Source organism: Lissotriton vulgaris, chromosome 6 (assembly GCF_964263255.1).
Source record: "Lissotriton vulgaris chromosome 6, aLisVul1.2, whole genome shotgun sequence".
In the NCBI taxonomy this organism is placed as follows: Eukaryota; Metazoa; Chordata; class Amphibia; order Caudata; family Salamandridae; genus Lissotriton; species Lissotriton vulgaris.
In genome coordinates, this window is record NC_141694.1 from 1,494,322,310 (window position 1) to 1,494,346,476 (window position 24,167).

General features: G+C 41.2%; 1 protein-coding gene across 1 annotated transcript in view; it reads left to right on the forward strand.

Annotated features, from left to right (window-relative positions):
* EML6 (EMAP like 6) overlaps positions 1 to 24,167 on the forward strand; it is a 748,837-nt gene that overhangs the window by 609,609 nt on the left and 115,061 nt on the right. The gene's annotated exons all lie outside the window — the stretch shown is intronic.

The following is a 24,167-nucleotide window of genomic DNA, read 5'->3' on the forward strand; positions in this document are numbered from 1 at the left end:
ATGATGAGAATGCAATAAAGTGGATAGTTCTGGAATCCAGCCCCAACTGCCCCACGAAAGCACTCTTCAGGAAGGAACAGAGATGGGTGCACCGGTTGTCTTCTGACCAATATGGGCTCAACGAAGACATCCCCTGGCACTCTCTGTGAACCCCCATATTCATAGTGCCGATCCATGAATGATAGTGATCTGATACATTCCCCTACAATGCAAACTGGTTTTGAACTCACTGACGACCTTGGGACCTCTTCCATCATGGCCGCCACCGTCCCATAGGCTGTAGCACCGGTTTTCCACAACCCGTGCACCCAACCTTTGTAATGAGCCATTATAGAACTAGTAGGAGTTCAGGATGTTACCGAGGCGCATTTTTCACCTACAAAGTATAACTGATGCTACTTTCTTAACGGGGCAAATGCACTCAACAAAAGCTCCCCTCGGTATTTCGAACCCATTACAAGATTGGGTTTCAGGTTGTTACCGAGGCGCATTTTTCACCTACAAAGTATAGCTGATGCTACTTTCTTAACGGGGCAAATGCACTCAACTAAAGCTCCCCTCGGTATTTCGAACCCATTACAAGATGGCCGACACGCTCCGGGGACCTTACACCCTTTCGAGGTCAGTGGGCGGGTACCCATCGCGTCACGCTGCTCTCCCGGTGGTGGTTAAATGATCCACCCCGCCGAGCTCACACATCTACTCGAGCTCGGCGGGGAAGGGTAGGTCACTACACCCGGACGCAGCGGACGACAGGTGAGTGTGGTCAGCGCCTAGCTGGCAAAGGAACTTTTAACGCGCATTGCATACTTTGAGCCCTTTATGGCTGGAACGCATTTTTTTCAATTGCTGGATACCGCGTTCTTAATTACCCCTCCTTTAGCCACATCTTGGGCTCAGCGCTGCAGTTCAGCCCTGCCGAACACTCAGGGGGCCTCTAGGTCGTGATCTTTAGGTGAGTTGAGCATTCTCAACATGCTTTTTTGAATGGTTTGATTGATCACAGTGATAGCGTGCTGTTATGCTTAACAACTTACACAGTGGTGTCTACATTTTTACAAACCCTGCCTTACACCTGATATACTACAGACAGGTACTAAGATTCGTGCAGCTGCATTTTTTAACCTTGTATATTTACACTTCTTGTTTTTAACTCTCACCTTCACTAGTCACAACATGAATCACAGCCCTAATCATAGCGTGTGTTTCACAGTTGTGCTTCACAGTTGTACAGTGCACACTCAGTACACTTAGCATGCGGTGGATGAGAACACCACCACCCTGGCAATATATGTTTTTTCTGGCAAAACAATGACTGGCAATTTAACCTTTTCCTTATCCTCCCTCCAGACATAGACATAGGAGGACCCACTAAGGTAAATTTTAATAACATATGATACAAGCATGTTGTTATCCTCACTTCTTGGTCCTGAAGAATCGCGGTAAATGCACCATGAGCGAGAAACATGTTGACCACATGCACCACTAGCCCCTTCTAGGGTTACACAACGTAATTGGTTAACACCTAGAGGACTAGTTTCACCTTTTAAGCGTAGCTAGGGGACCCCCAGAATAAAAGTCAATTCAGGTACCCCTTTCTACATTTTAACCACCTCACTATAGGTATACACCGACCCGCCCACATACCCCCACTTCACCTACAGGCAGTTGGTAAAAAGATCTCCGCCAAAGAGCCCCTCTCTGAGGTGTGCCCGTCGGGGGTTGCACCGCCTCCCCGACGAGGAGCAACCGCCGATGATGAAGCATGACACTCCTCGGGGTGTGTGAGGCAAATAAATCCAACATAATGGATTCCCCAGGGTATTAATAACCTCCCCTCTCCCTCTTCCTGTCACGCCAGCAAGAACTTTCCCAACTCTACCTTCTCGAGGAACAGTACAGCAACCCCCATTTTTGATGTGGCCTGTTATCACTTGGTTAAGTTTCATTCAGAAGTATGCCCAGATTAGAACTCAGAAAGACCATGAGGAAACAAAAGATGAAGAGACAAAAAATGGCACAACTCAGAAAAAAACTGAAGATGGAGGTCTGAATTAATACCCTTAATCTGTCCTTGTTCTTGGTCATGACTGTGTCAGCAGTTTCAAGTTGTATTGAGAAATTCTAGAGGGCTCCTAACTGTGAAGCCCTAGTGTTATCTACTTCTCTTTGTACCACCATGACTACTTTTTGTGAGGAAAGAAGAGTAATTATATTAGGACTTTTCTCCCACCATTTGCTATGCTCCACTGCATTCTTCTAGACTTACCAACACAGATATAAAGTAAACCAGGTATGCCCTAAGTATATGTAGCTGAGTCTGTTACCTAAGGTGACCGTAGAAAATGGGACCTCACCCTTGCAATCTCAAATTCCTCCATGGCTGCAAAAGTGATTAGGGACATGTAACTCTGTTAGGGTGGGCTGGCCTACTGGACACCACTCTCTGGTGCTGAGAAGGTGGTGCTGAGAGAAGGCATGTACCTTTAAGAAGAATCACAGACACTGTAGTGGAGATCAGGCAGACATGCCACCTCACCTAGCATCATGGCATGTTTCCCAGAAGCCTCCTGTCCAACAGCAACAATGACTCACTTTGTCTTGTGCATGTCAGCAACAAAGAAATATAGGATTATTTTAAAGGATGTATCCCTTTATTGTCATGTCCTAGTGCAGCAGAAGGGCTTGAGTGGGAAGTGATTAGAGAAAGTAGTTTCCTTTGTGGTGCCTTTAAACAGAAGTGAGGATTCCATCTCTATTATGTGAGTAAGCGGAAAAGGAAGGGCATGAGAAGGTATTAGTTGTGCAAACCTATCATGAACAAGGAACCTTAAAAATATCCTTTTGAGCAAAGTCTTCTATCTGCTTGTATAGTATACGAACTATCTCTCTCTCTTTCTCTCTCTCCCTCTCTCATGGGTACTAGGTTCAGATACCACTGTAACCTACCAAAGTCAGGTGGTTTTCTTGGTGGCAGTGATCACTTTGACTCCTGCTCCTCCTTATTCACTATGATCATGCGGTTTCTGCAGTGGTAAGTATTTAGCATGGGTCCACGTGTGTGCCTTCCCGCACGTGGCATTGGAGAAGTTTCATGGCTTGGAATTCTGGGATGTGATTTGAATGGCAATCCCAGTCATTTGCATAACCATCACCTGATTGCTCCGGCCACTAATCCCTTTTGCTGCATTGTTTTTCATTTTAATTTTAAAGTGTGCCAGGCTACTACTCTGCAATTAAAAACAAATGTCTATAGATTTTCCATCATTTGTATCTACAATGTGAGTGTACTCTTGTCTTGATTCATGCTGGTTCTTCCATAAGTTAGATTGGCGGCCATCTTGTGTAGGTGATTGTTTGGAGAAGAATCAGTAGTTGAATACCTGCTACTGACAGAAATGCCATTGGGACTTTTGCACGTGGAAGCAGAGTGTTGGTGTTGCTGAAGGAAGTGAGGTCAATAGTAATTAATGTCCTCTGCCCATTCATGAATCTCAGAGTTCCAGAGTTGCTCAATGGCAGGAAGTGCGTTTTATAGATTGGCGTCAGTAAGCACTCCTGTAAAGGAGTAAAACGTGTTTGCTTCTATTGATCTGCCGTGGTTATCACAATGTGTGCTTTGCAGAACAAACTTACCCTATTAAATTGCAAATTAGGAAAGGGAAATGGGATTCCAACATGCTGTTGCCAACCCTTCTTCCCTTTTTAAAATGTGTATCCCATTGCCGTCTTTTACTATGAAAATAAAAGGGGCAGCCAGTACAATACATCGTTAACCAGCCACATTAATAAAAAACTAGATCACATAACAAAATATTGTAGAGCAATTCTGCAAAATGGTATGCATGGCTTCCGTAGGAAGCCTCCATCGTTTACACCAGATTCTTAATCTGGTAACTCAATGCCTTGACATAGCAACAGTTGATAACAAAACTCTTTACCCACTGTTGCTTTGTCATAAAGACCTTCCAGGCCAGGATGTCAGGATTCCCTGAGAGCTTGTCAGCACAACACTGCTTCTCTGCTTTGACTGAAAACAGAAAAGACAGCTACAGGAGGGCAAGAGAGGAGATGCCCTGTTATGTATGGCTCCCCCATACCTCATCTGCCCCTGTGCAGTAGTTTAAGGCAGGGCTGATCGTTTTGAGAGCCATACAGAACATACAATTATAGCTGAATAAAAAGTGAGCTACGTGGATGTTTTTCACCGCGGGGTTATGAGTAACATCATAGACAACTCGAGCTTTGCTCTTGGTGTCTATTTCATGTGAACAACATCCTTGTAATTTACTGTTAGCCTTCTATAATTCAATGTATTGTATGCTTAACTGTACGTTGCAATTCACGGAGAAATGTTGTGACTTATAAACACCATTGGTAACAGAGAGGTCAGAGTGCTTCATACTAGCAAATAGCTCCAAAATGAATAATTCACTTGACGGTGGTATATTATTCAGTATAAAAATACATTAAAATGAGGTATTGCCATTTGGGATGGTGCTTAGAAACCAATCCTTCCTTTTGGAAAGAGCATCTATATCGGTGAGATAATGCTACTTTCCTTTGAGTGGACGACTTACCTCAGAGGGCAGCGTTCGCACCACCTTCAATGAAGTTCTCATCCTGATTAAGTATTAAGTGATAGTGCAACTAAAGAATTAAAAGCAGATCAACTCCCAACAACCTGCAGTGGTATAATGTATGTATTGTACTAGTGCTAACATTACCAGTACTACCTATATTATTAATAACAATACAATAAGAGGCTGTTCATTAAATCAAGTGAGCAACATACTTCTTTTGTGTTTCACAAAGAAACATTATAGTCTGTTTTTATTCTGCAATAGTCAATCATGATCTGGGCTTTATATGCCTGGACTACATTGGTGAGAAGCACAACGTGACAATTTCCACAGTTTGAAAGAATTTGTTACCAAACTATCTTCAGTGCTAAACCTACTTCCTTACACTTTCATGCGCAATATGCTGCTACTGACATTTGTTTCCCATTCTTATGTGAGTTCAAATCAGTTTGTTTATTTTACCCACTTCAGAAGACTGTTAAGACCACTGACAAAATCGATATTTGACAGCTGTAGCTATGTTCCCAAATTACCCTGATCTCGAGGGAGGGGGAAGGGATGAAGCAAGGGGCTGTTCTCAAATCGACTTGAAACCACGTGGCCCATTGAGTGGTAAATCAAATGCCGTAAATCGTCTATGCATGTGGAAGCAAGAAATCAATAAGCATAACTACACTCACATTAAAAGATAGAGTACTTAAATGCTCAGATATTTATAAAACAGGACTACTGATATTATGGAATAGGGGCAACAGAAAGCTAATGGAAGCCATCTTTACCAGAGTAATCAGTTAAACTCCATCATGCCTATAGGAAAGCTGGGAGAGTTCAAAAATAGGTCAAACTAGTCCTATGGAACGTTTCAGAGGAACTTGGAGCTCAAGGGAAGCCAAGTTTATGAGTAGACTTTGGAAGTCTTAAGGCAGGACATTGGGGCTTTGTATACAGTGTACACACTTCAGGAGCAAGATCACAAACAGGTGCTAGCCAAAAGGTGCTTTGTAACACAAAAGATACTAATTACAATATAAACATGAGGATGATGAAAAGCTGCCTCTGAGCGGTCAACTTTGAAATTAAGATCATCTGATTAATGCAAATCCTTTTCCTTGGTGGATACATCTAATTGCAGATTTTGCACATTGTGAATCTCCCCAGGTTCCAGTCTAGAGCGGGAAACTCTTGCAGTACTTCTTGGCACCAGTATGTGGCACCATCAACCTCTGTTACAAATTAGTTCCACATCCCGACATGACATGGCGCTATGACATCTCTCCTGAGCACTGTGTGAGTTCCTCTTGTTCTGCTCTCTTTGACGTAAGGATACACAGTTAACATATGAGGCACTAGGCTCTGCCTTTGCGTTCCTCTTCAGATCTGATAGCAATTCTGGAGCGGATGCACCCAGAATTATCAGGCCATTGTTAACTCCACCGCAAATTGCAGCCTTAGAGGAGGCCATGCTGCAAATCTTCAACTTTGCTCCTGTTCCCTCTTGTGCGATTTCCGACTCCATGGACCCATTAATGGTCCTTGATGTCGATAGACCCCATGCAAACTCATCCAGTTTCACCACCGGTCCCGGGCTGTGCCTCAGCTACACTCCTCTGCTGCAGACCTCAACAGTTGTTTTACTGGTGCCACTGCTGGCCCCAGTGACATTGGATCCCAAATTCATATTATTGTAAATGTGAATTCACCCAATGTAATGCTTCACATCACAAAAGATTCAATGGCAATAAGTCAAAATCAATCACACAAATGTTATGAATGTAGAGGAATAATCAAAGTACACCAAACAAAGGACATACTTAATATGTATTATTTATATATCATTTTAATGCATCATGGTATTTGTGGCTACATGGCTTCGCATTCACTGCGAGTCGCTTGAAGGTTTACATTGAGGCTGATTAAAGGAGCCACCTTCCCCTTCTTGATTGAATTCACAGCATGGATGTGGACACAGAACATTTCTGAATCATTTAATTCCCCCAATTTGAAACAAGGATCTTAATCTTGTTTGTGTATTCGATCCGGACCAGAAAGAGTACCGCTTTGTGAATTCACTTGCTTTGAATTGGATAAAGAGGATACAATATTCATGAATTGGCACATCCGCCTCTTATTGGGAATGCGATTTACTCTCGCTCCCTTACTCCATCCGGATAAGGAGGAGTACTGCTTTGTGAATTCATTCACCTTGGCTGTCTGCAGGTTAGAAACCTGTCCTGAGGAAGACCCTCGTGATGGTGACATATTAACACACATATCCTGGGTCGAAACGTCGATGCTTAATCTATCCACGTCCTGAAGTCACTTGACCGTATAAATCATTGTCAACGTTAAGACAGGGTGGTAGCTGATCTATATATGGTGTAATGGGTCAGATTTTTTAAAAATATGCTTTGTCTTGAAATGTTTATGTATATTTGTTAGTTTGTGTGAATATGGGTACCGAACATTGCCACACTCCACGTTATATCAGTCTTGTGTCTATTATCCTGTGATTTAACGGTGTTACACTGAATATACCATGATGCATTCAAATGATATATGAATAATACATATTAAGTATGTCCTTTGTTTGCTGTGCTTTGACTTATTCCTCTACTTTCATAACATTTGTGTGATTGATTTTGACTTATTGCCATTGAAACTAAGCAGTTGATTGACCCAAGAGAACACATTGTACCAGCTATCAACTATACCCAGGTTCTGAGGGACACAGAGTTGCCCCATTGCATTTAATGATCTCATCGCAAAAGAGCATGCTCAGAAGCACTCCCCTATATGTTCTCATCTTCTTTAAGAGTATTTCAGCTGGATGGGAACCATTTTTGGGTCAAATTTGGATGCTATAGAAGATCTTCAACGAGTCCAATAGGATGAAGATGAAGCAGATCATTTATGCCCGCCACATTATACTGATGCTCAACTACACCTTTATTTTCAAAAAGCAAGGGGCCTCATCGTAAATCTAATTGGAATTCATCGCCCACCGACAAAAGTACCTAAATTTCTGTAGTGGGTCAGAGGACATCACTGTTGGATTTGTCGATCATGACTGAAGAGACTAAACCTAATATACTGACAGAGATACTTCAGCCAGGACCTTCCACTTCTGAGCCACTGTTCCCATCCAATGTAGCTTTAGTTGAAATACGTGTAGTGCCGTGGCTGAAACCCTTTTTGGTCCTTGCAATCAACCACCTCATTGCTAAGCACCATAGGCCAGCTCCTTGGGACCCAGAATGTTTGATAAAACATCCTACACCAGAGCCTTGTAGTGAAAGCTTCTTCTTTTACGGTCTATCCAATCTCTTTCCCAATCACTCTACCAATACAAAGAGCCAAACATATTGACATGATGGATATGAAGGTTTTTTCCAAAAGCGGTGTAGCAATATGCTCTTTAAATTCCACTTACCTACTCTCCCGCTATTCTTACACTTTTTGGGACTTGGCATGTGAGGATTTGCTTTGCCCATGGTGCCAAAGGACGTTCCTTACTCCTTTGCTCAAACAATTCAGGATGGCCTTGAGCGGACAACTGCGCACAATTGTGGACTAGACTCTCTTGGTCACAGAAGACCATTGGGTCCTACACATTGTCCAAGTTGGCTAAGCCCTTCCCTTTCTGATTAACCCTCCTCACATTTCCCTAGGTTATACAGACATCATGCCCGTCTACACACATCATGCAGATATCGTCTTCAATGAGGTGCTGATCTTATTCACTAGGGGTGCCATTGAGAAATTGGAGTGGGAGTTTTATTGCTTCTCGTGGTACTTAGTTATCTAGGAAAGTTCAAAATGATACCTAAAATAAAATTACAATTTTGTGTAAAAGAGTTCTTTATTAGATGTTATGTCCTTAAAATCATAGCCAATATCAAATACACTTAGAAGGCAATTACTTATAAAAGTCCTAATAAGACAACTAGTAAATATTTTCATAAGTCCAGATCAGCATTTGAATAACAATTCCTTTACATTCTTGATCACAAGATAGGGCTGCTGCTACTTTTTTAGATTTCAAACCAAGCAGATACTCCACAGCCCAGAGCACCAACTAACTAACTGTCTTCCATATTCTTTTATATTTATAACCAGTTCTAGATACCTCCTTCACGCTTCAAGTGCAGGTACGCATAGGAGCATTAGATGAGTTGAATCATTTGAAAGATGATTTAATGGTGACAGGGGAGGTGATTTATATAAATATTCAATGTATTATAATTCTGAAATGAAGCGAGATGAAAAAGTAACAATTGATGTTAAAGGCTTTGAAATAAGGCCATTTGACAAATATTATGCCATTTCTGGTGCTAATTTTGTAAAAAGACAATGTCTTTTAGTAATTATAAAATGCCATAAATAATTTCTCCATAGCCACCTGCCTCAGTGTGAACTTGTTTACATACACTGGGGTACCTGCAAGTATTTCCTTTACATTAAAGTTCACATCATATATTTCAAATAATGTATTAATTAGATTTCTAGTTTTGTTACATAATTGGTGTTATTCATAAGGCAGAACTTCCTAGCACTTTGTGACCAAACTGTAACTACTCTCAAAGTCAGGGAGCTGTAAACTTTATTTATGCAATTTCAATCATGTGTTGAACTGAATACAGCCCTAGTTCTAAATGGATCGATCATTAAACTATTGTAGATGAGGATCCCAGAATATGACCCATCCCTTGAATTTTCTAAAGTCATGGACACCCTCTGTGACCAATTCTTGCAGGCCGTATGAGAAACTTGGTACATTTTTTGCATGGTGCTAAATGGTACTAATGGTGCTATTGTTAGATCATGTTATTGACAATGAAAATGTTATAGGCCTGCAATGGCTCTCTTTGCTCTGATAAGTAAATATGAGCTACATTAAAAAAGGTGCATTGGTGGAGCATGCTCTCCAAATAATAATTAATTATTATTTATTCATATTGATTTATTATTAAAATGAATGTCCGGGTATTTATAACCATAGACAATCTTTCGTTTCAAATTGTTTATGAGGCAACTAAAAAAGGCTTTCTATAACACACACATATCCCCTGAGCCTTCTATATGTTAATTATTAGTTTATTTGTTATACAATAGAACTTCAGGGCAAGTAGTTGGTGTTGGAGTCCAGTCGGCATGTGAGGCAATGTGACCAAGTCATCACCATATAGTAAATTGTTTACAGAGGATTCACCTATTCGTGGAGGATTTGCTCTTGCTGAGTAAAGCAATGCAGGGAGATCATACATAAAAAGGGAGGACTACAGTTGGGCCATGGCACATCCCTGCTTCAAGCCATTGCACAAAGAATCTCTTCTTGTTCGCTCCTCATGATGACCCACATTCGCCTGTGCCCAGGTGTTTATGCGAAATGCAAACTGTAGTGATGAGAGTGCATTAGGGAATCCCCATGATAGCTAATTTGGACCTCAACAAATTTCGATCGACTACATCAAAGGTTGATTTGAAATCCACAAAACATACATAATGAACCTTTTTCAGATGCTCTATGCTTGATGGAATTTAAAGCAAATAATGTGTCTAAATCTCACTGGCTTCTAGGGATTAGTTGTTAGGTATTTGACAAGTTCTCAACTCCTCCCTGTAAAATCTGTGTAAAGATTCTTGAAGCTAGGTTCAAAATGAAGGTAAACAAATAAGCGGAAGGACTATTAGGCTGAAATAAACCAGAGGCCCAATGACGATTAGGCTCACCTCCCTTATTTAAAAGTAGAATGATTGTAGCGATCCTGCTATCTGTAACTTCACATGTAGCAGATATGTGGCTTAAATATCAGTTCAAATATCTCCCCAAAGACTTGGATCCTGATTTATATATTGGAAAAGAGGGTACTCCATTGCAACTGCAACAGAGTTAACTCCCTACCAATATAGTGGTCAGCCTGCCGCATTTACATGCTGGTGGGCCTTGGGGTTAATCACAGTGTAAACTACTCTGTCTCCTATGTGATTAATTCCTTGTGACGTCCCTGGGGAGTAAGGACCATTAGAGAAATGGATACATGTTTGCCCACCCAATTTGGATGGGCAAATATGTAGTAATTTTTAGAGCTCGTCTATGCAGCACATGGGCTGTCTCTAGAGACATGCTGTATCTACTGTATGGGCTTTCAGCACGCCCATCAGTTTTCATTCATTTCTACATGTGCCTTTCGAAATTCCATTGTTTTTATTGGTCAATAGTTTACATTTGTCCCCCCTTTTGCTATTTTGATCATGCACTGGAGACTGGCCCTGCTACATGGATCATTTCTCTAATGGCCAAATATGCTAGTTTCGGCGCACTCCTTTTTCTTTTGCCTCAGCTTGTTTGACTTTTCCGAGCAATCTAAGCCGAGTACTGCAAATCTTGTTTTCCACTGTCTTTGGTTTCACAAGCGCAATTTCAGCCAGAGGCTATGTCTTTTTTCATCCAGTAAAATTTTTGGTTTCATTAGCTCATATGTCAAAACCTTAAATAATATGCTTAATTAATGAAAGTGTAGTTTAAGAAGATGGCCGACAGTAGGATCAACCTATTTACATAGTGCTTTTCACAGTGTGATTCTTTGGATATGATTAAAGGGGTAAACGTGCTATCATTTCTCCATTTTATGAAAATAAAAGCAGTTTTAGGTTGCGCGCTTTAAACTTTTGATGCTTCTGTTAGGTTTCAATTGTTGGTGAAATGAAACCAATATCTTAGGATGGCTCCTTGTGCTCTCCAAACTTAGAATTCAGTAGCACCACTGCCTGAGCATCACTCAACAGCATCTGAGCACCACCACAACAGCAGCACATCACCACCTCAGCATCACTCAGCCCAGTGCAGCACCACTTCAGCACCAGTGCGGCACACTACCAGCGCTACACTTCCTCAGTATCTGCGCAGCGCCATCAACTCAGCATCAGCGTAGCACCAGTACAGCATCCCCCAGGGCCAGCACAGCATCACCCAACACCACCTCAGCACATGCACATATCCTCAGCATCACTTAACTGCACCAGCTCAGCATCAGAACAGCACCACCTCCACATCAGTGCACCGTCACCAGCACAGCATCAGCCTAGCACCACCTCAGCAGCAACTCAGCTCCAGTACAGCACCACCTCAGCAGCAACTCGGCACCACTGCAACACCACTTCAGCATTAGCGCAGCATCACATCAGCACCAGCGCAGCACCAACCCAACATCCCTCAGCACCACCCAAGCACCAGCACAACATCATCTAAGCACCACCAAAGCATCACTCAGCACCACCTCAGTATCACTCAGCAGCACCTGAGCACCACCTCCGCTCAAGCACACCACCACTTCAGCTTCACTCAGCAAACGTGCAGGACCACTTCAGCACAGCATCAGCGCAGCATTACCTTAAAATCAGCACAGCACCACCACAGCACAGCATCAGCACAGTACCATCTCAACATCAGCAAAGCACCTCCTCCACATCATTGCACCACCTACAGTGCAGCCTTACCTTAGCAGCAAATCAGCACCAACGCAGCGGCACCTCAGCATACCAGCACCTCAGCATCACTCTGCACCACCTTAGCATCACTCAGCCCCACCACAGCATAATTCAGGTCCCCCTCAGCATCACTCAGCACCACCAGCACAGCACCACTACAGCACAGCATCAGCACAGTACCATCTCAACATCAGCACAGCACCACCTCCACATCATTGCACCACCTCCAGCGCAGCCTAACCTTAGCAGCAAATCAGCACCAACGCAGCTGCACCTCAGCATACCACCACCTCACCATCACTCTGCACCACCTTATCATTACTCAGCCCCACCACAGCATAATTCAGGACCCCCTCAGCATCACTTAGCACCACCATAGGATCAGCACAGCAGCACCTGAGGATCACCACAACACTAGCACAGCACCACCTCAGCATTACTCAGTCCAGTGCAGCACCATCTCAGCACCAACACAGCACCACCTCAGCACCAGCATAGCACCACCTCAGCAACAGCGCACTACCCCAGCAGCAACTCAGGACCAATGCAGCAGCACTTCAGCATTAGCACAGCACCACCTCAGCAACAGTGCAGCATCACCTCAGTACACCACTAGCTCAGCATCACTCAGTACCACCTGGGCACCAGCACAACCTCACCTGAGCACTACCAAAGCATCACTCAGCACCACCTCACTATCACTCAGCAGCTCCTCCGCACAAGCACACCACCACCTCAGTACAACCTCTGTATCGCTCACCTCAGTACAGCATCAGCATCAGTGCAGCACCACCTCAGCATCAGCACAGCACCACCTGAGCACCACCTCAGCATCAGTGTAGCACAATCTCAGAATAGCACCACCTCCTCATCAGTGCACCACCACCAGCACACACCAACTTAGCAAAAGCAACGCACCACTTCAGTGCAGCACTGCCTCAACATCAGCACAGCCCCATCAGCACAGCATGACCTCTGCATCATTGCACCACCATCAGCATTGCCCTACCTCAGCACCAGGACAGCCCCACCTCAGTAGCAACTCAGAACTAACACAGCACTACTTCAGCATCAGCACAGCACCATCTCAGGATCAACACAGCATCACCACAGCACAGCACCAACTCAGCATCACTCAGCTCCACCTGAGCACCAGTGCAGTACCACCATCTCAGCATGACTCCGCGCCACAGCATGACTCATCACTACCTCAGCATGACACATCACCACCCCAGTATCACTCAGCACCACCTCAGTATCACTCAGCATCCCCTGAGCATCTCCTCCACACCAACACACCACCACCTCAGCATCACTCAGCACCACCTCAGTCTGTCCACGGAATCTGGCATCTGTTGATTCTCTCCTAGTGTTCGTTCTCTGCTCATGTTGTCATTCATATTAAGTATTAAGTGGGTAACCCACACAAATCTACCCGACCTGGGTCAGTATTGCAGTACAAATAGGTAAGTGGTCGCTGTAGCAACACTTGCAGTGGACAGTAAATAATATAGCATTCACCAGTCTTACCTTTCATATAATGCATAAATCCAATTTATTTACTGGCATGTAAGCATCTAATGCAATTTTAATTCAAAGCATTAGATGTTAATGGCAACGCAGTTGCTCAAGCATATCAATGTTAATGGCAACGCAATTGCTCAAGCATATCACAGTGCAATACGTATTTACAGTGCTCTTAATATAGCGGGAAAAGGGAACGGTTGGCGTGTGGGTGAAGGAACAGGGATGAGGTGTTTATGACATATATACCTCAGTTATACATGATATAAACCTTTCCGGCCTAGAACAGGTCAATTGTTCCTGGGTATACACATAACTCTAATGAACATCCACTTTTTAATCAGTCCTCAGAGTTTGTGATGTGTGTTGTCAACGTTTCGACCCCTAAGAAGGAGGGTAGGTTCAGTCCTCACGGTGGGGGTCTTCATCAGGACAGAATTGAGAAGAGCACCTGTGAATAATCGGAAAAGTGTGTGAGGGGAGGGACATTAAAATCACGGGAATGCTACAGATAGATTGATACCTACTCGGAAAAACAGCGGTGCTACTCCTTAGAATTATTTTTAGGAAGTTTAAGTATTGGTGGCAGAAATCAGAAACAGCTTGAAGAGCCAAGTAATGCAATAGAGTTTTTGAAACCTTTTATGAACTTAACCTGAATGGCATGGTCTGGGTATTCCCTCCCAAGATCTGGTGAAAAAAATCTGTATTTTTACATCACTACTACGTTAATTACAGGGATCAGGATTCAGAACTTCAAAATGTGTTCTGCTAAAGTTGCTCTCCAATATTCCTCCAAACCTGCTCTACTATCAGGGTCCATTACATTATACTCATGCCCTACAGAGATCTTATTAGAAACATGGTTCATTGACCTCATCTGTATCATAAATATATCCTTTGCAGATGAAGTTGTGCTACAACCCTTGAAACCAAAATAACCCCATTCCTGAAATAAAAGAAACAAAAATCCAGTCTCTCCCCTGCAAAGCCCTCCAGCGTCCGACCAATACTCAGTATCTTGTAGACTATGGATGATCACATTCAACAGGCCACTAAGAGCTCCCACTGCCTTCCAGCACAAGCAGTGGAAGATTATCTGATTGCATTACCCACAGTGACATCTAGAAAAGGGTCCTGCTTACCTAAGCTCTTCTGTATGTTTTTACCTCACAGTTCTCAAGATCCTGTCAGCCAATTTCCATGTGGATTACAAAGCTCAGAAAATGAAGATTTGATGGAAGGGGAATTACTGACGCATCGCCTACTGGTCTTGGAGTAAATGGCCATAATTATAGATGCATTCAAAAATGCATAAAGCACAGGTGCCTCAATGTGGATCAAAGAATCTTTGCTTTTCCCAGTTTCACAGAAACTGATAACATTGTTTGTTACTGCATTGTTATCATAAGCAATTTTATCAACTTCCCACATTACCTCTTTCTTTATGTTGGACAGCAACAATTAATTGACTAAACCCTCTTACACTTTTTATATCAGGGGTATTGAAGCAAGTCGATATAGCGAATTGCTATTGCAAATACCCGGCCACAGAGAAAAAGCACTCAGTGGTACCACTTGAAATTTGCCAGATAAACAAAATAGTAGAACCAATCAAAAGTTGTACTGTGTATATGGAAGTCCACTAATCTCTGTTAAACAAATTAGATGGTCATCGGTGATGAATACCTGCTGATGGATCTAATGAAATCAGGACACTGCCACTGCCACCATCAGCCATGCAATGGTGGTCACCTTAGCATGATGCTACCATACATTTATTTCCCAAATTCTGAGTTTTCATCTGATAAATTCTGCACTTGAAGAGTTGCACCTCACATTTTAGGTCAGAATGGAAGCAGGGAAATGGAACAGAAATTAATAGGAGCAACTGGTTTCAAAGAAAGCTTTTTAAAAAAGGATGAACACTTGCTGATTTCATAAAGTTGGGTACACATCCCTATTCGAAAAGAAACAATTCATAGTTTGATGTAAAATTGACCTAATAATGTCTCTATTTGAAAGCAAGGGCTTGCAATGGAAAAGATCTAGTTAAGACATCGAAGACTTGCTTGTAAGTAGGATCTTAACAACGTTTTGTATCATTAGGTTGGTAAAAACTTGAATTTACTCAGATGCTAAGTTTGCCTGCTATATATCACCACCAGAAGGCGACTGGGTGACATCTAAGCCAATTGGATCATGAAAAACATCCAACCTTGTCTTGAAAAAATAATGTGACCAATTTTGCTAAGGAATCCACAAGCTTCTGCAACTGACTTTGATCCAGATCAAGAGAGAGAAGGACACAAGGATCATGGAATGTCTGGTGTCTTAGATAGCATAGGCCTGTTGCTTATTCTTTTACAAATTAAGCACTGGCTGGAGAACTAACAAGGGATTCAAAAGTTTTCAACAACTCAGCTCCCCTGACCTACGTTCAGCAGAGATGAATTTCTTCCAAACATATTGCTTTATAGCCAATCTGAATATTAGAGAGTACTTTCTGAGCTGTCTTCAATATAGGTCCCTGGTCTTCTCTCCTTTATTTTCCTCCAGTTAGTGTCCAAATATAGAAATAAGGCTTTTTCTTTCTTTAACGCTAAGGTGAAACACATACCATGATGACACAGTAGTGGTTGGGGCAATCTCGCCAAAAACTGCAAACCAAAAGGAATTCAATAGACTTCAATATACATCTATACATCAATATACATAATATTTTTCATAATATTTAGATTAGCAAAGTCATCTGGCTGTTCTGTTTTCCAGGCCCGTACTAAGAAGGGAGATGGAGTAGATTTTTTACCGTCTTTGGTCTCAAAATTGACTGTTTTTAAAAGTACGATAAATGATCCTTCTAAGGCAGCTGGAACTGAGCATAAACAGTTATACAACTGGGATACTAAAAATTATGTCAAAGGCGTGTCTATCTTTGCACAGTGTTATGGGCCACTGACACTTTGAACTTTGAAATATACAAAAAAGAGATACATTTTCAAAGATTTGGTTGCCCATTTTTTCGGATTCCTTCACCCAGACATTAAATCCTCCAATGATTAGGAATTCATTAAAGAACGAGGAAAGATTAGTTTCTAAGTTCACTAGTCAATTAAAGAATTCCCTTGATAAATTGTCCAAGCAAGGTAGTGAAAAAAAAATTACATTTGATCACTATTTTTAGATTGAAATAAAATACATGCAATTCCCTAAATTGGGTACACAGAAAGGATGAGCAGGGCAAACTGAAGAAAAATATAAGCTACCCTCTTGGGATTTTCTTGAATACTATTGCCTGAAACATTTAAACTTCGGTGCATCCAGGACATCCCCAGGGTCTGGCCACCAAGTCTCCTTCAAAAAGAGCAGTCTAAGAATATGACATAAAATCAAGCCCTATTGTATTGTTTTTTTTTATAGCTGACCTCACATTTATCAAACTGGTAGCTAGATGACAGTAATGTCTGACATGCTTACTGTTCTATTGGACTCACGGTGCGCCTTACTGGTGAGGTCATCTGTACATTATAATATGAAATTCTTCAAAGAGTTGCTTGACTATATAAAGGTTTAACCCCTCACTTAAAGGTGTTTTATTCCTTGTATGAAATTGGACCCAAAAAGCCTATGTTTGTTTTCCCTTCCCTTTTGACTCTCATGTTCACATCCCATTTAGATTTTTAAAAACATTTTTTGTATTCACTTCTCCATCTCCTGTGCTTCAGCTCTTCCTTGTTTTCAGCACTGTCCAGTTTCAAAATGTCTGGTTTTTCTGCAAAATATGTTCTATCGTGATTACACAATAGCACCTTTAACTCCTCCATCCTCTAAAAACCTCAATTCACAAATACTTAATTGTTTTTCTGGTTTGTGGCTGACGTTGGGTCACTCTTTTGAGCACATACTAAATGCATAGAGCTGAGGCTGCTCTCAAGTGTTGCCTTCCCTTTAAATTTGTGAGGGGCAATGGTGCACAAGGGCCTCTATGCTCTGGAAGTACGATGATTTTTTTTAGACCCTGACTACAGGCAGCAACAGCATATCGTTAATGGAGACAACATTATGTTGTGGATGAAACTGCTTGGCAGTCTTATATGTTATGGATCAAAGTACCTCTCTCTGCCTATTTTTAGTATTACAGGGAAGTCAGATGTGCTGGCATTGCCAATGCTTGTTTGAGAGAACCACCACAGAGACGATTTGTTCCGACAGTCACACGCCATTTTCTCTTTTAGTGTTTTAGGAAGGCCAGCAGCCCTCTAACTGCCACCTTGAAAGATTAGATCATTATATCACATCACAACTTGCTTTCAATAAAGTATTAAAACCTGGTATTTACATTTTTACAGGTGTGTCTAAAAAAGTAAATTACTCGAACTGGGAGTTTATGTAGAAAATAATTCTCCCTAGTATTCTAATGATTATAAAGTTATCGATAGGTAAATGCCTCGTTCGTGAGTAAATGTGGTCGACACGTGGGCAATCTAAAATAAATTGTATGACACCACCAAGGGACCTCCATTCCACCACATTAGTAAGTGTATTCCCCATGACAGCACACAGATTATTAAACATTTCTTGTCAGGTGGAACTTGCATCAATATATACGTACTGAAAGAATGGTACAATATATATATGCTGTCATGTGTAATCCGATGAATGTGAAGAAACTGTTAATATGTTTATTAATTTTTTTAATTTGCTTTCCTTTGGAGGCAGGGAATTGTCAAGTAAGTATTCGCACATGCCTCAAAGTACGTTTTCGATGTAACTTGTTTATCATGCTAAACAGGGTAAATATGGTATCATTTGTTCTATAAGTTGATTGTAGACTTGCAATTCTGACTGGTATAATTCTGCCTGTATGTATGTACTGATAGGATCACGTCTTAGAATTCAACCTTTTTCACAGTTCCCTCACTTTTGTACTTTTACCTGACGTTTGTTCAATCTTGTACTTCAAATCAGATCCTCTTCATTCATTGCCCTCATACCGATGTCCATGTGCTTTTTTCACTTTCTGGTTAAAAAAAGACTACTTTGCAATCCTGTAAAAAGACCCATAATGTTGTCTTAAATCTTAGAGAATAGTAAGCAAGCCCTAAGCTCATGGCAGATGAAAATGTGTGAGAATTATTCGTTTTTATTTCATTTATGTGATTGTTTTTATATGGATTACCTGGTGTCAAACAGTGGTATTATACCCTTCATGGTACAAGGAGAAAGGCAGATGAAAGCAGTCTGCTGAGCTCTGAGTGGATGGATGTTAGTTTGGGGCAGTTTTGACTACTTGGTGTAAGACATTGAGTTTCAGCATTTACTGTTTTTTTAAGTGAGTCTCTTGGCTGAGTGTCATCTTGAGTGCTTTCTATTGGCAGCAGCCTTGAAAGTAATGGGATTTTGTCCCAAATTTTTATTGAATCATCCATAGTTGTGGTAGAACAAACATAGGTTTCTGGTCTAGTGGTATGTGGACGATACACATTTTAGTGCTTAGTCAATATGGCATCTGAGGCATGATTAGACATTCAGATTTTCCGCTCGCTGCTCAAAGTACCTTCATTCATAAAAACGTGTACAGAATTTCTTGAAAAGTCTTCTTTGTTATACTTTGATAGATTGAGACAGTAAGCAAGACCCTCGTACATAAAATGAACCTTTCGCAGTCTTCTTTGTGCAGCTTCTAAAGCGGGACACATGTATGATGTGTGGAAGAGACTCCCTGCTATGTCCTTAGAGATGGCACTTCCTTTATGCCAGCCCAGACTTTGCATATTTTTTTCTTCATGTGTGTCTTTATAGTTTATCTATTGAGGGGATCGGTCATCACAGCATATGGTGGATCTAATGTCAGGCTCAGCGGTCTCAAGAGTAAACTCTTGGTACTCTCCAGCTCTTTTGCTCGTCACGTTTTCCCATGCATATATACAACCTTCTTATCAGTGAGACAAAAGGTCCTGAGTCCTCTGTCTTGGCTGGAGTGAGAGCAAAATTGCGCCCCCAGATAAGTAAAATCCAATCCTGCATTGGTTTCCTTGATGTTTTAAAATGGATGCCCAAATCTTCCACGTTGATCACCAATTTCTCCAAAGCTAATGTTGACCAAAGCCTGTGGAGCCACTGGGAGACTGCGAGAGGTTTGTTCTTTTTCCTATGGAAAGTAATAGCCAGGTTTGCCATGCCCAGGCTTTGTAGTGTCAATACCAGTCTGCTTTGGATCTATGATCATAATTATTCAATCTAAGGTCAAATATAAAGGCTCTCAGGTTGTGGGGTAATGGGAAGCCTACTACCTTGTTTTTATGTGTGTGGGCTATCTCAAATCATCAGAAGGATGAAAGCTTAGGCCAACGCTACTGTATGTACAAAAAGTCACTGATTTCCCTTATCCCCTCCAGCATAGTGGAGGGGATAAGGGAAACATCCAGTGAATCTTAAGTAGAGTTAAGTAGAGTGTAGTTAAGTAGAGTTGAGTAGATTGTAGCAAAATCCATACATGATTTTAGAATGAATTTCTACATTTTTCAAGCTAATGAAATGTTTGTGGATATCTCTTCTATGAATTTCTCATGTGCAGGTTCTTATTATCGAACCTTCTTATTTTACCCAGTGTTTTATGTGAGGCCATTCAACAGATGGTGTTGTATTTATCAACATTAAATGAAAGTTTGAGATTACACCCATAGTGCTTATCAATTTCCCAGTTGTTGTTTTCCAAATATTGTTTAAACTCTCTTTGTATTTGTTTTCAAATTGGGATGTAGGACTCAGTGGTGTATTTGAACATAATGGAATCTTTCAGTTTCCTTCAGAGTAAATTTTTGTTTACATTTTGCAAAACTCTATGGTAAAGTCTTTAAATAGATCCGCTGTCACACAGCATATCCCTTCCTCCATCTGTCAGATAGACCTGAGTTTAAAACGGAGTGAAATTTTTACTAAGGTGAATAGGTGTTGGTGTGGAAGGGAAGTAAGTAACCCACTGTATCCTATATAGTTAGAATGGTATTCACCTGGGTCAATAAGAATGCATTCTGAGGCCTTTCTCGTTTATGTCGCCATATAACACGTGTTTTTCACATGTATACCTGACTTCTGTCAGCGGTAATAGCAAAAATTCTTAGGTGAAATGTTGGTGGAGGGTGCTCTGTGATACATTTTCCTGTGGCACCCAGCAGCCTTTGCAACTTTCAACACTCAACTACTTACAGATTATAAATAGGTGTTATCCTTTGAATGTTTTGCAGCCATACAGTTACTATATAATAGTTCACAATCGTAACATTTCAGATTTGAAATTGTGGGGTTGCATAGCCTTTTGCTTGTGATTGGTATGGGTAACAAGGCTTGTAGGGACAGTGTGCATAACTTATTATGAGGCATAATAAAAGACTGTGATGTGTGAATCCTACTTTCGCAGGTGCACAACTGGCCTCAGTGTGTAGCAAGGCATATATTTTCTCTAACTTTATATTATTTTCTATACCGCGGACTCCACTCATCCAGGTTTCAAAGGATCATACAAGTCATTGAGACACAAAGTAAAACATTTTGACTGTAGCACTTTGAAGATTAGCATTAATACTCAGAAGGTAATTCTAGGTAATCAATCAATCAATGCATTTATAAAGCGCAATACATACCCGTGAGGGTCTCAAGGCGCTGGGGGGAGGGGGGGAGCTGCTACTGGTCGAAGAGCCAAATCTTAAGGAGTCTTCTGAAGGCCAGCAGGTTCTGGGTCTGTCGTAGGTTGGTAGGGAGGGTGTTCCATGTCTTGGCGTCGAGGTAGGAGAAGGATCTTCCGCCGGCGGTGGTTTTCCGGATACGAGGAACTGTGGCGAGGGCGAGGTTGGCAGAGCGGAGGCAGCGGGTGGGGGTGTAGAAGCTAATGCGATGGAGAGTAATGTAACAAACTATTTGGTCATACTTAGGGGGTCATACTTAGGGGGTGTGAACAATAAATGAGGTATTTACAATATCATTCAAATTACGTAAATCATAACTGGGAGTAGAAGAACAATTTCATGTCATGATGAGATGTACCTGATAAGTACCAGAAACAATGTATAATTAACATGGGTCTTTTACTTTACTATATTTTGCGGATAAGGTTTGAGTGTGAACAGTAGGCTCAACAACTGATCGGGTTAGTGAAAATAAGAGGAAACAAGGGAAAATGTACTCAATGGTTAGCAAAGGGATATTCTTCTGAAGTGGGTTCCGGAGAGGGCAAAGGCAGGGGAAGGACCATTTACTTTAGATAGCTGCTTAGGTAAAAGTACAGAAGTACTGGAAATTAAGGCGAGGATTGTAGGATGCTAATATTAGAGAAACGAGAACGAGAAAGCAGTATGACTTTATATGATTATATGAACATATTTCCTAATAGGCACCTCTTAAAGAAAAGATCTGAAAAGAGGAAAAAGAGCATGCTTTATATGTACAGAAAGTGTGCTACATGTTCTAGGTGCATAATCTGAAAAGGCTCTGCGTAAAGTGGCTTTTCTAAAAATGTAGTCAACTGGTGAATGGAAGAAAGTTAAGATGCAAAGTACTAAACGGGCCTCAGACAATTTTCTCTGTGTATCTTGCATCAGTAGGGAGTCGTTTAAAGAAAACAACCAATGGTGTGATATGTTAATGTTTTTGGAATTGACTAGAAGTTGTGCAGAAGTGAGACAGCTCTTAGAGAAGTAATTTGTTTTGGGCAGGCCAGTAAGGACAGCTGAACCATAATCTATATGAGATGTTACAAGAGAATCTACTTCTTTTTTCAGATATTTTTCAGATTATGTTTATGCTTTTGAACTTTTAAAGACGAAATCTAGCAGATTTGGCCGTAGCCTGAATTAGTTGTTTGGGGTGAAGTCTTTATCTAGAAAGAAGCACTGTTAATTTGCAGTAGTGCCCATTTACATTTGGAATATTGACACCATAATTGATGGCTTCAACATGCATTTGGTGGTTATTTAGTTAAGATTTAGAGGTAGTGAAAAGAAATTCTATCTTTAGGGAATTCATTTTCAAGTATTTTTTGTTCCATCCATTTATAAGTCCATTGTAAAGTAGGTTCAATCAAGGAAATACATTTATTGGATTTCAATGAAAGATAGACTTGGGTGTCCTCAGCGTACTGAAGAAAAGAGAGTTTAAGTAGAATGTTGTGATCTAGCTTGTGAGAGGCTGCTGTGCGATCCAGTAGGATGAGAAGACAGACAAGGCTGCCATCAAAAATGCGAAGGATCTTATCTTTTACTATATGTATTGCAGATTATGTGCTATGCCCAGCCATGGGTCCAAATTGAAGCATGCCAAGAAGGTGTTTGTCTTGGAACTGCTGTTTAATTATGAAGAGTCCGATTTCTAAGAGATAAAAGGGAGACTAGAGATGGGATATTAATTCTGAATAATTGAAAGGCACAGGTTCTAGCATCTATGATTTTAAACAACACAATGTAGCTTGAGTCTTCTAGCTTTTTAAAACCCCAAAGTGATTTGAAGACAATAGAATCTGCCATTCATACTTGTTTTCATGGTCTTCCTGTCCCACACCTGTGGCGAGAATAAAAATCCAGTTCCTCAGCTCTCAACATGAGGATGCTGTGATGAGCCCTTTTGATGGGCACACGTTGGTCTAGCTTCAACAACTCTACTTTCAAATGCATTGGACTTAAGGAAACTTTTAAAGGGCCACTGTGAACTATTGATTTCCTATCTGAAATTTGGATTAGAATAAGGATCTGTTTAGGATTTCATCTTTCAAAAAGGTACTATGAGCTTTAAACAAAAGTGATACATGTATAGAATCAGACAATATGAGCTGATAATAAGGAGAGTATAAACCACAGTCGCTCTTTTATCCAGTTAAAGTAATACAATTGACTAGGTGTCTTGTAAGCCATAAATACATTTCTGTTTATGCTATGGCGTTAAGGTGTGACTTGTATCACACCCACAAACTTCAGTGTGACAGTTGCCAAATAAATAATTATGCACATTGTCTATTTTTTTTTTTGAAGCTCTGTTAAATACATCTCTGCACAGAGCTCACTTTTCTATTAAAGGGAATTTGTTAATAATCTTCCTAATATGCATTTGTGTAGTGAGCAGTCTGCCATTAGTATGGCTTTGCAGAACTTTCGATACTCCTGGGTATGACTTTCCAAACATATCTTTCGTAGAGAGGAGTGTGATTTTGATTTCTGAGGACAGCAGCCAGTATGGTGAGTGTGGCAGTATTAGTTGGGAGGTTTTTTGAGTAGGCTAGGCCAAAGAGTTGTACCAGCAATGTGCAGTGCTGTTTGACACCCAAAGCATATGCAGTAACTAGACTCCCTACAGTGCCCTCACATGTTTAGTTGGACGGTGGCCTTCTGAAAGTAGCTCAGAGGCTGAATTTGTTGCTGATCTTCAAGGACCCATGTTTATAGCTGTAATATAACGATTATGGAGTTGTATAATATAATGAGATGGTGCGGCACAGTAAACTTCAGTGGGCAGAATTAGCCCCCGTGGGTAGCCAGAAGTCTTTACTAGCAATTTAGGATGTGGGGTAGCAGGGTCCTCAGCGTA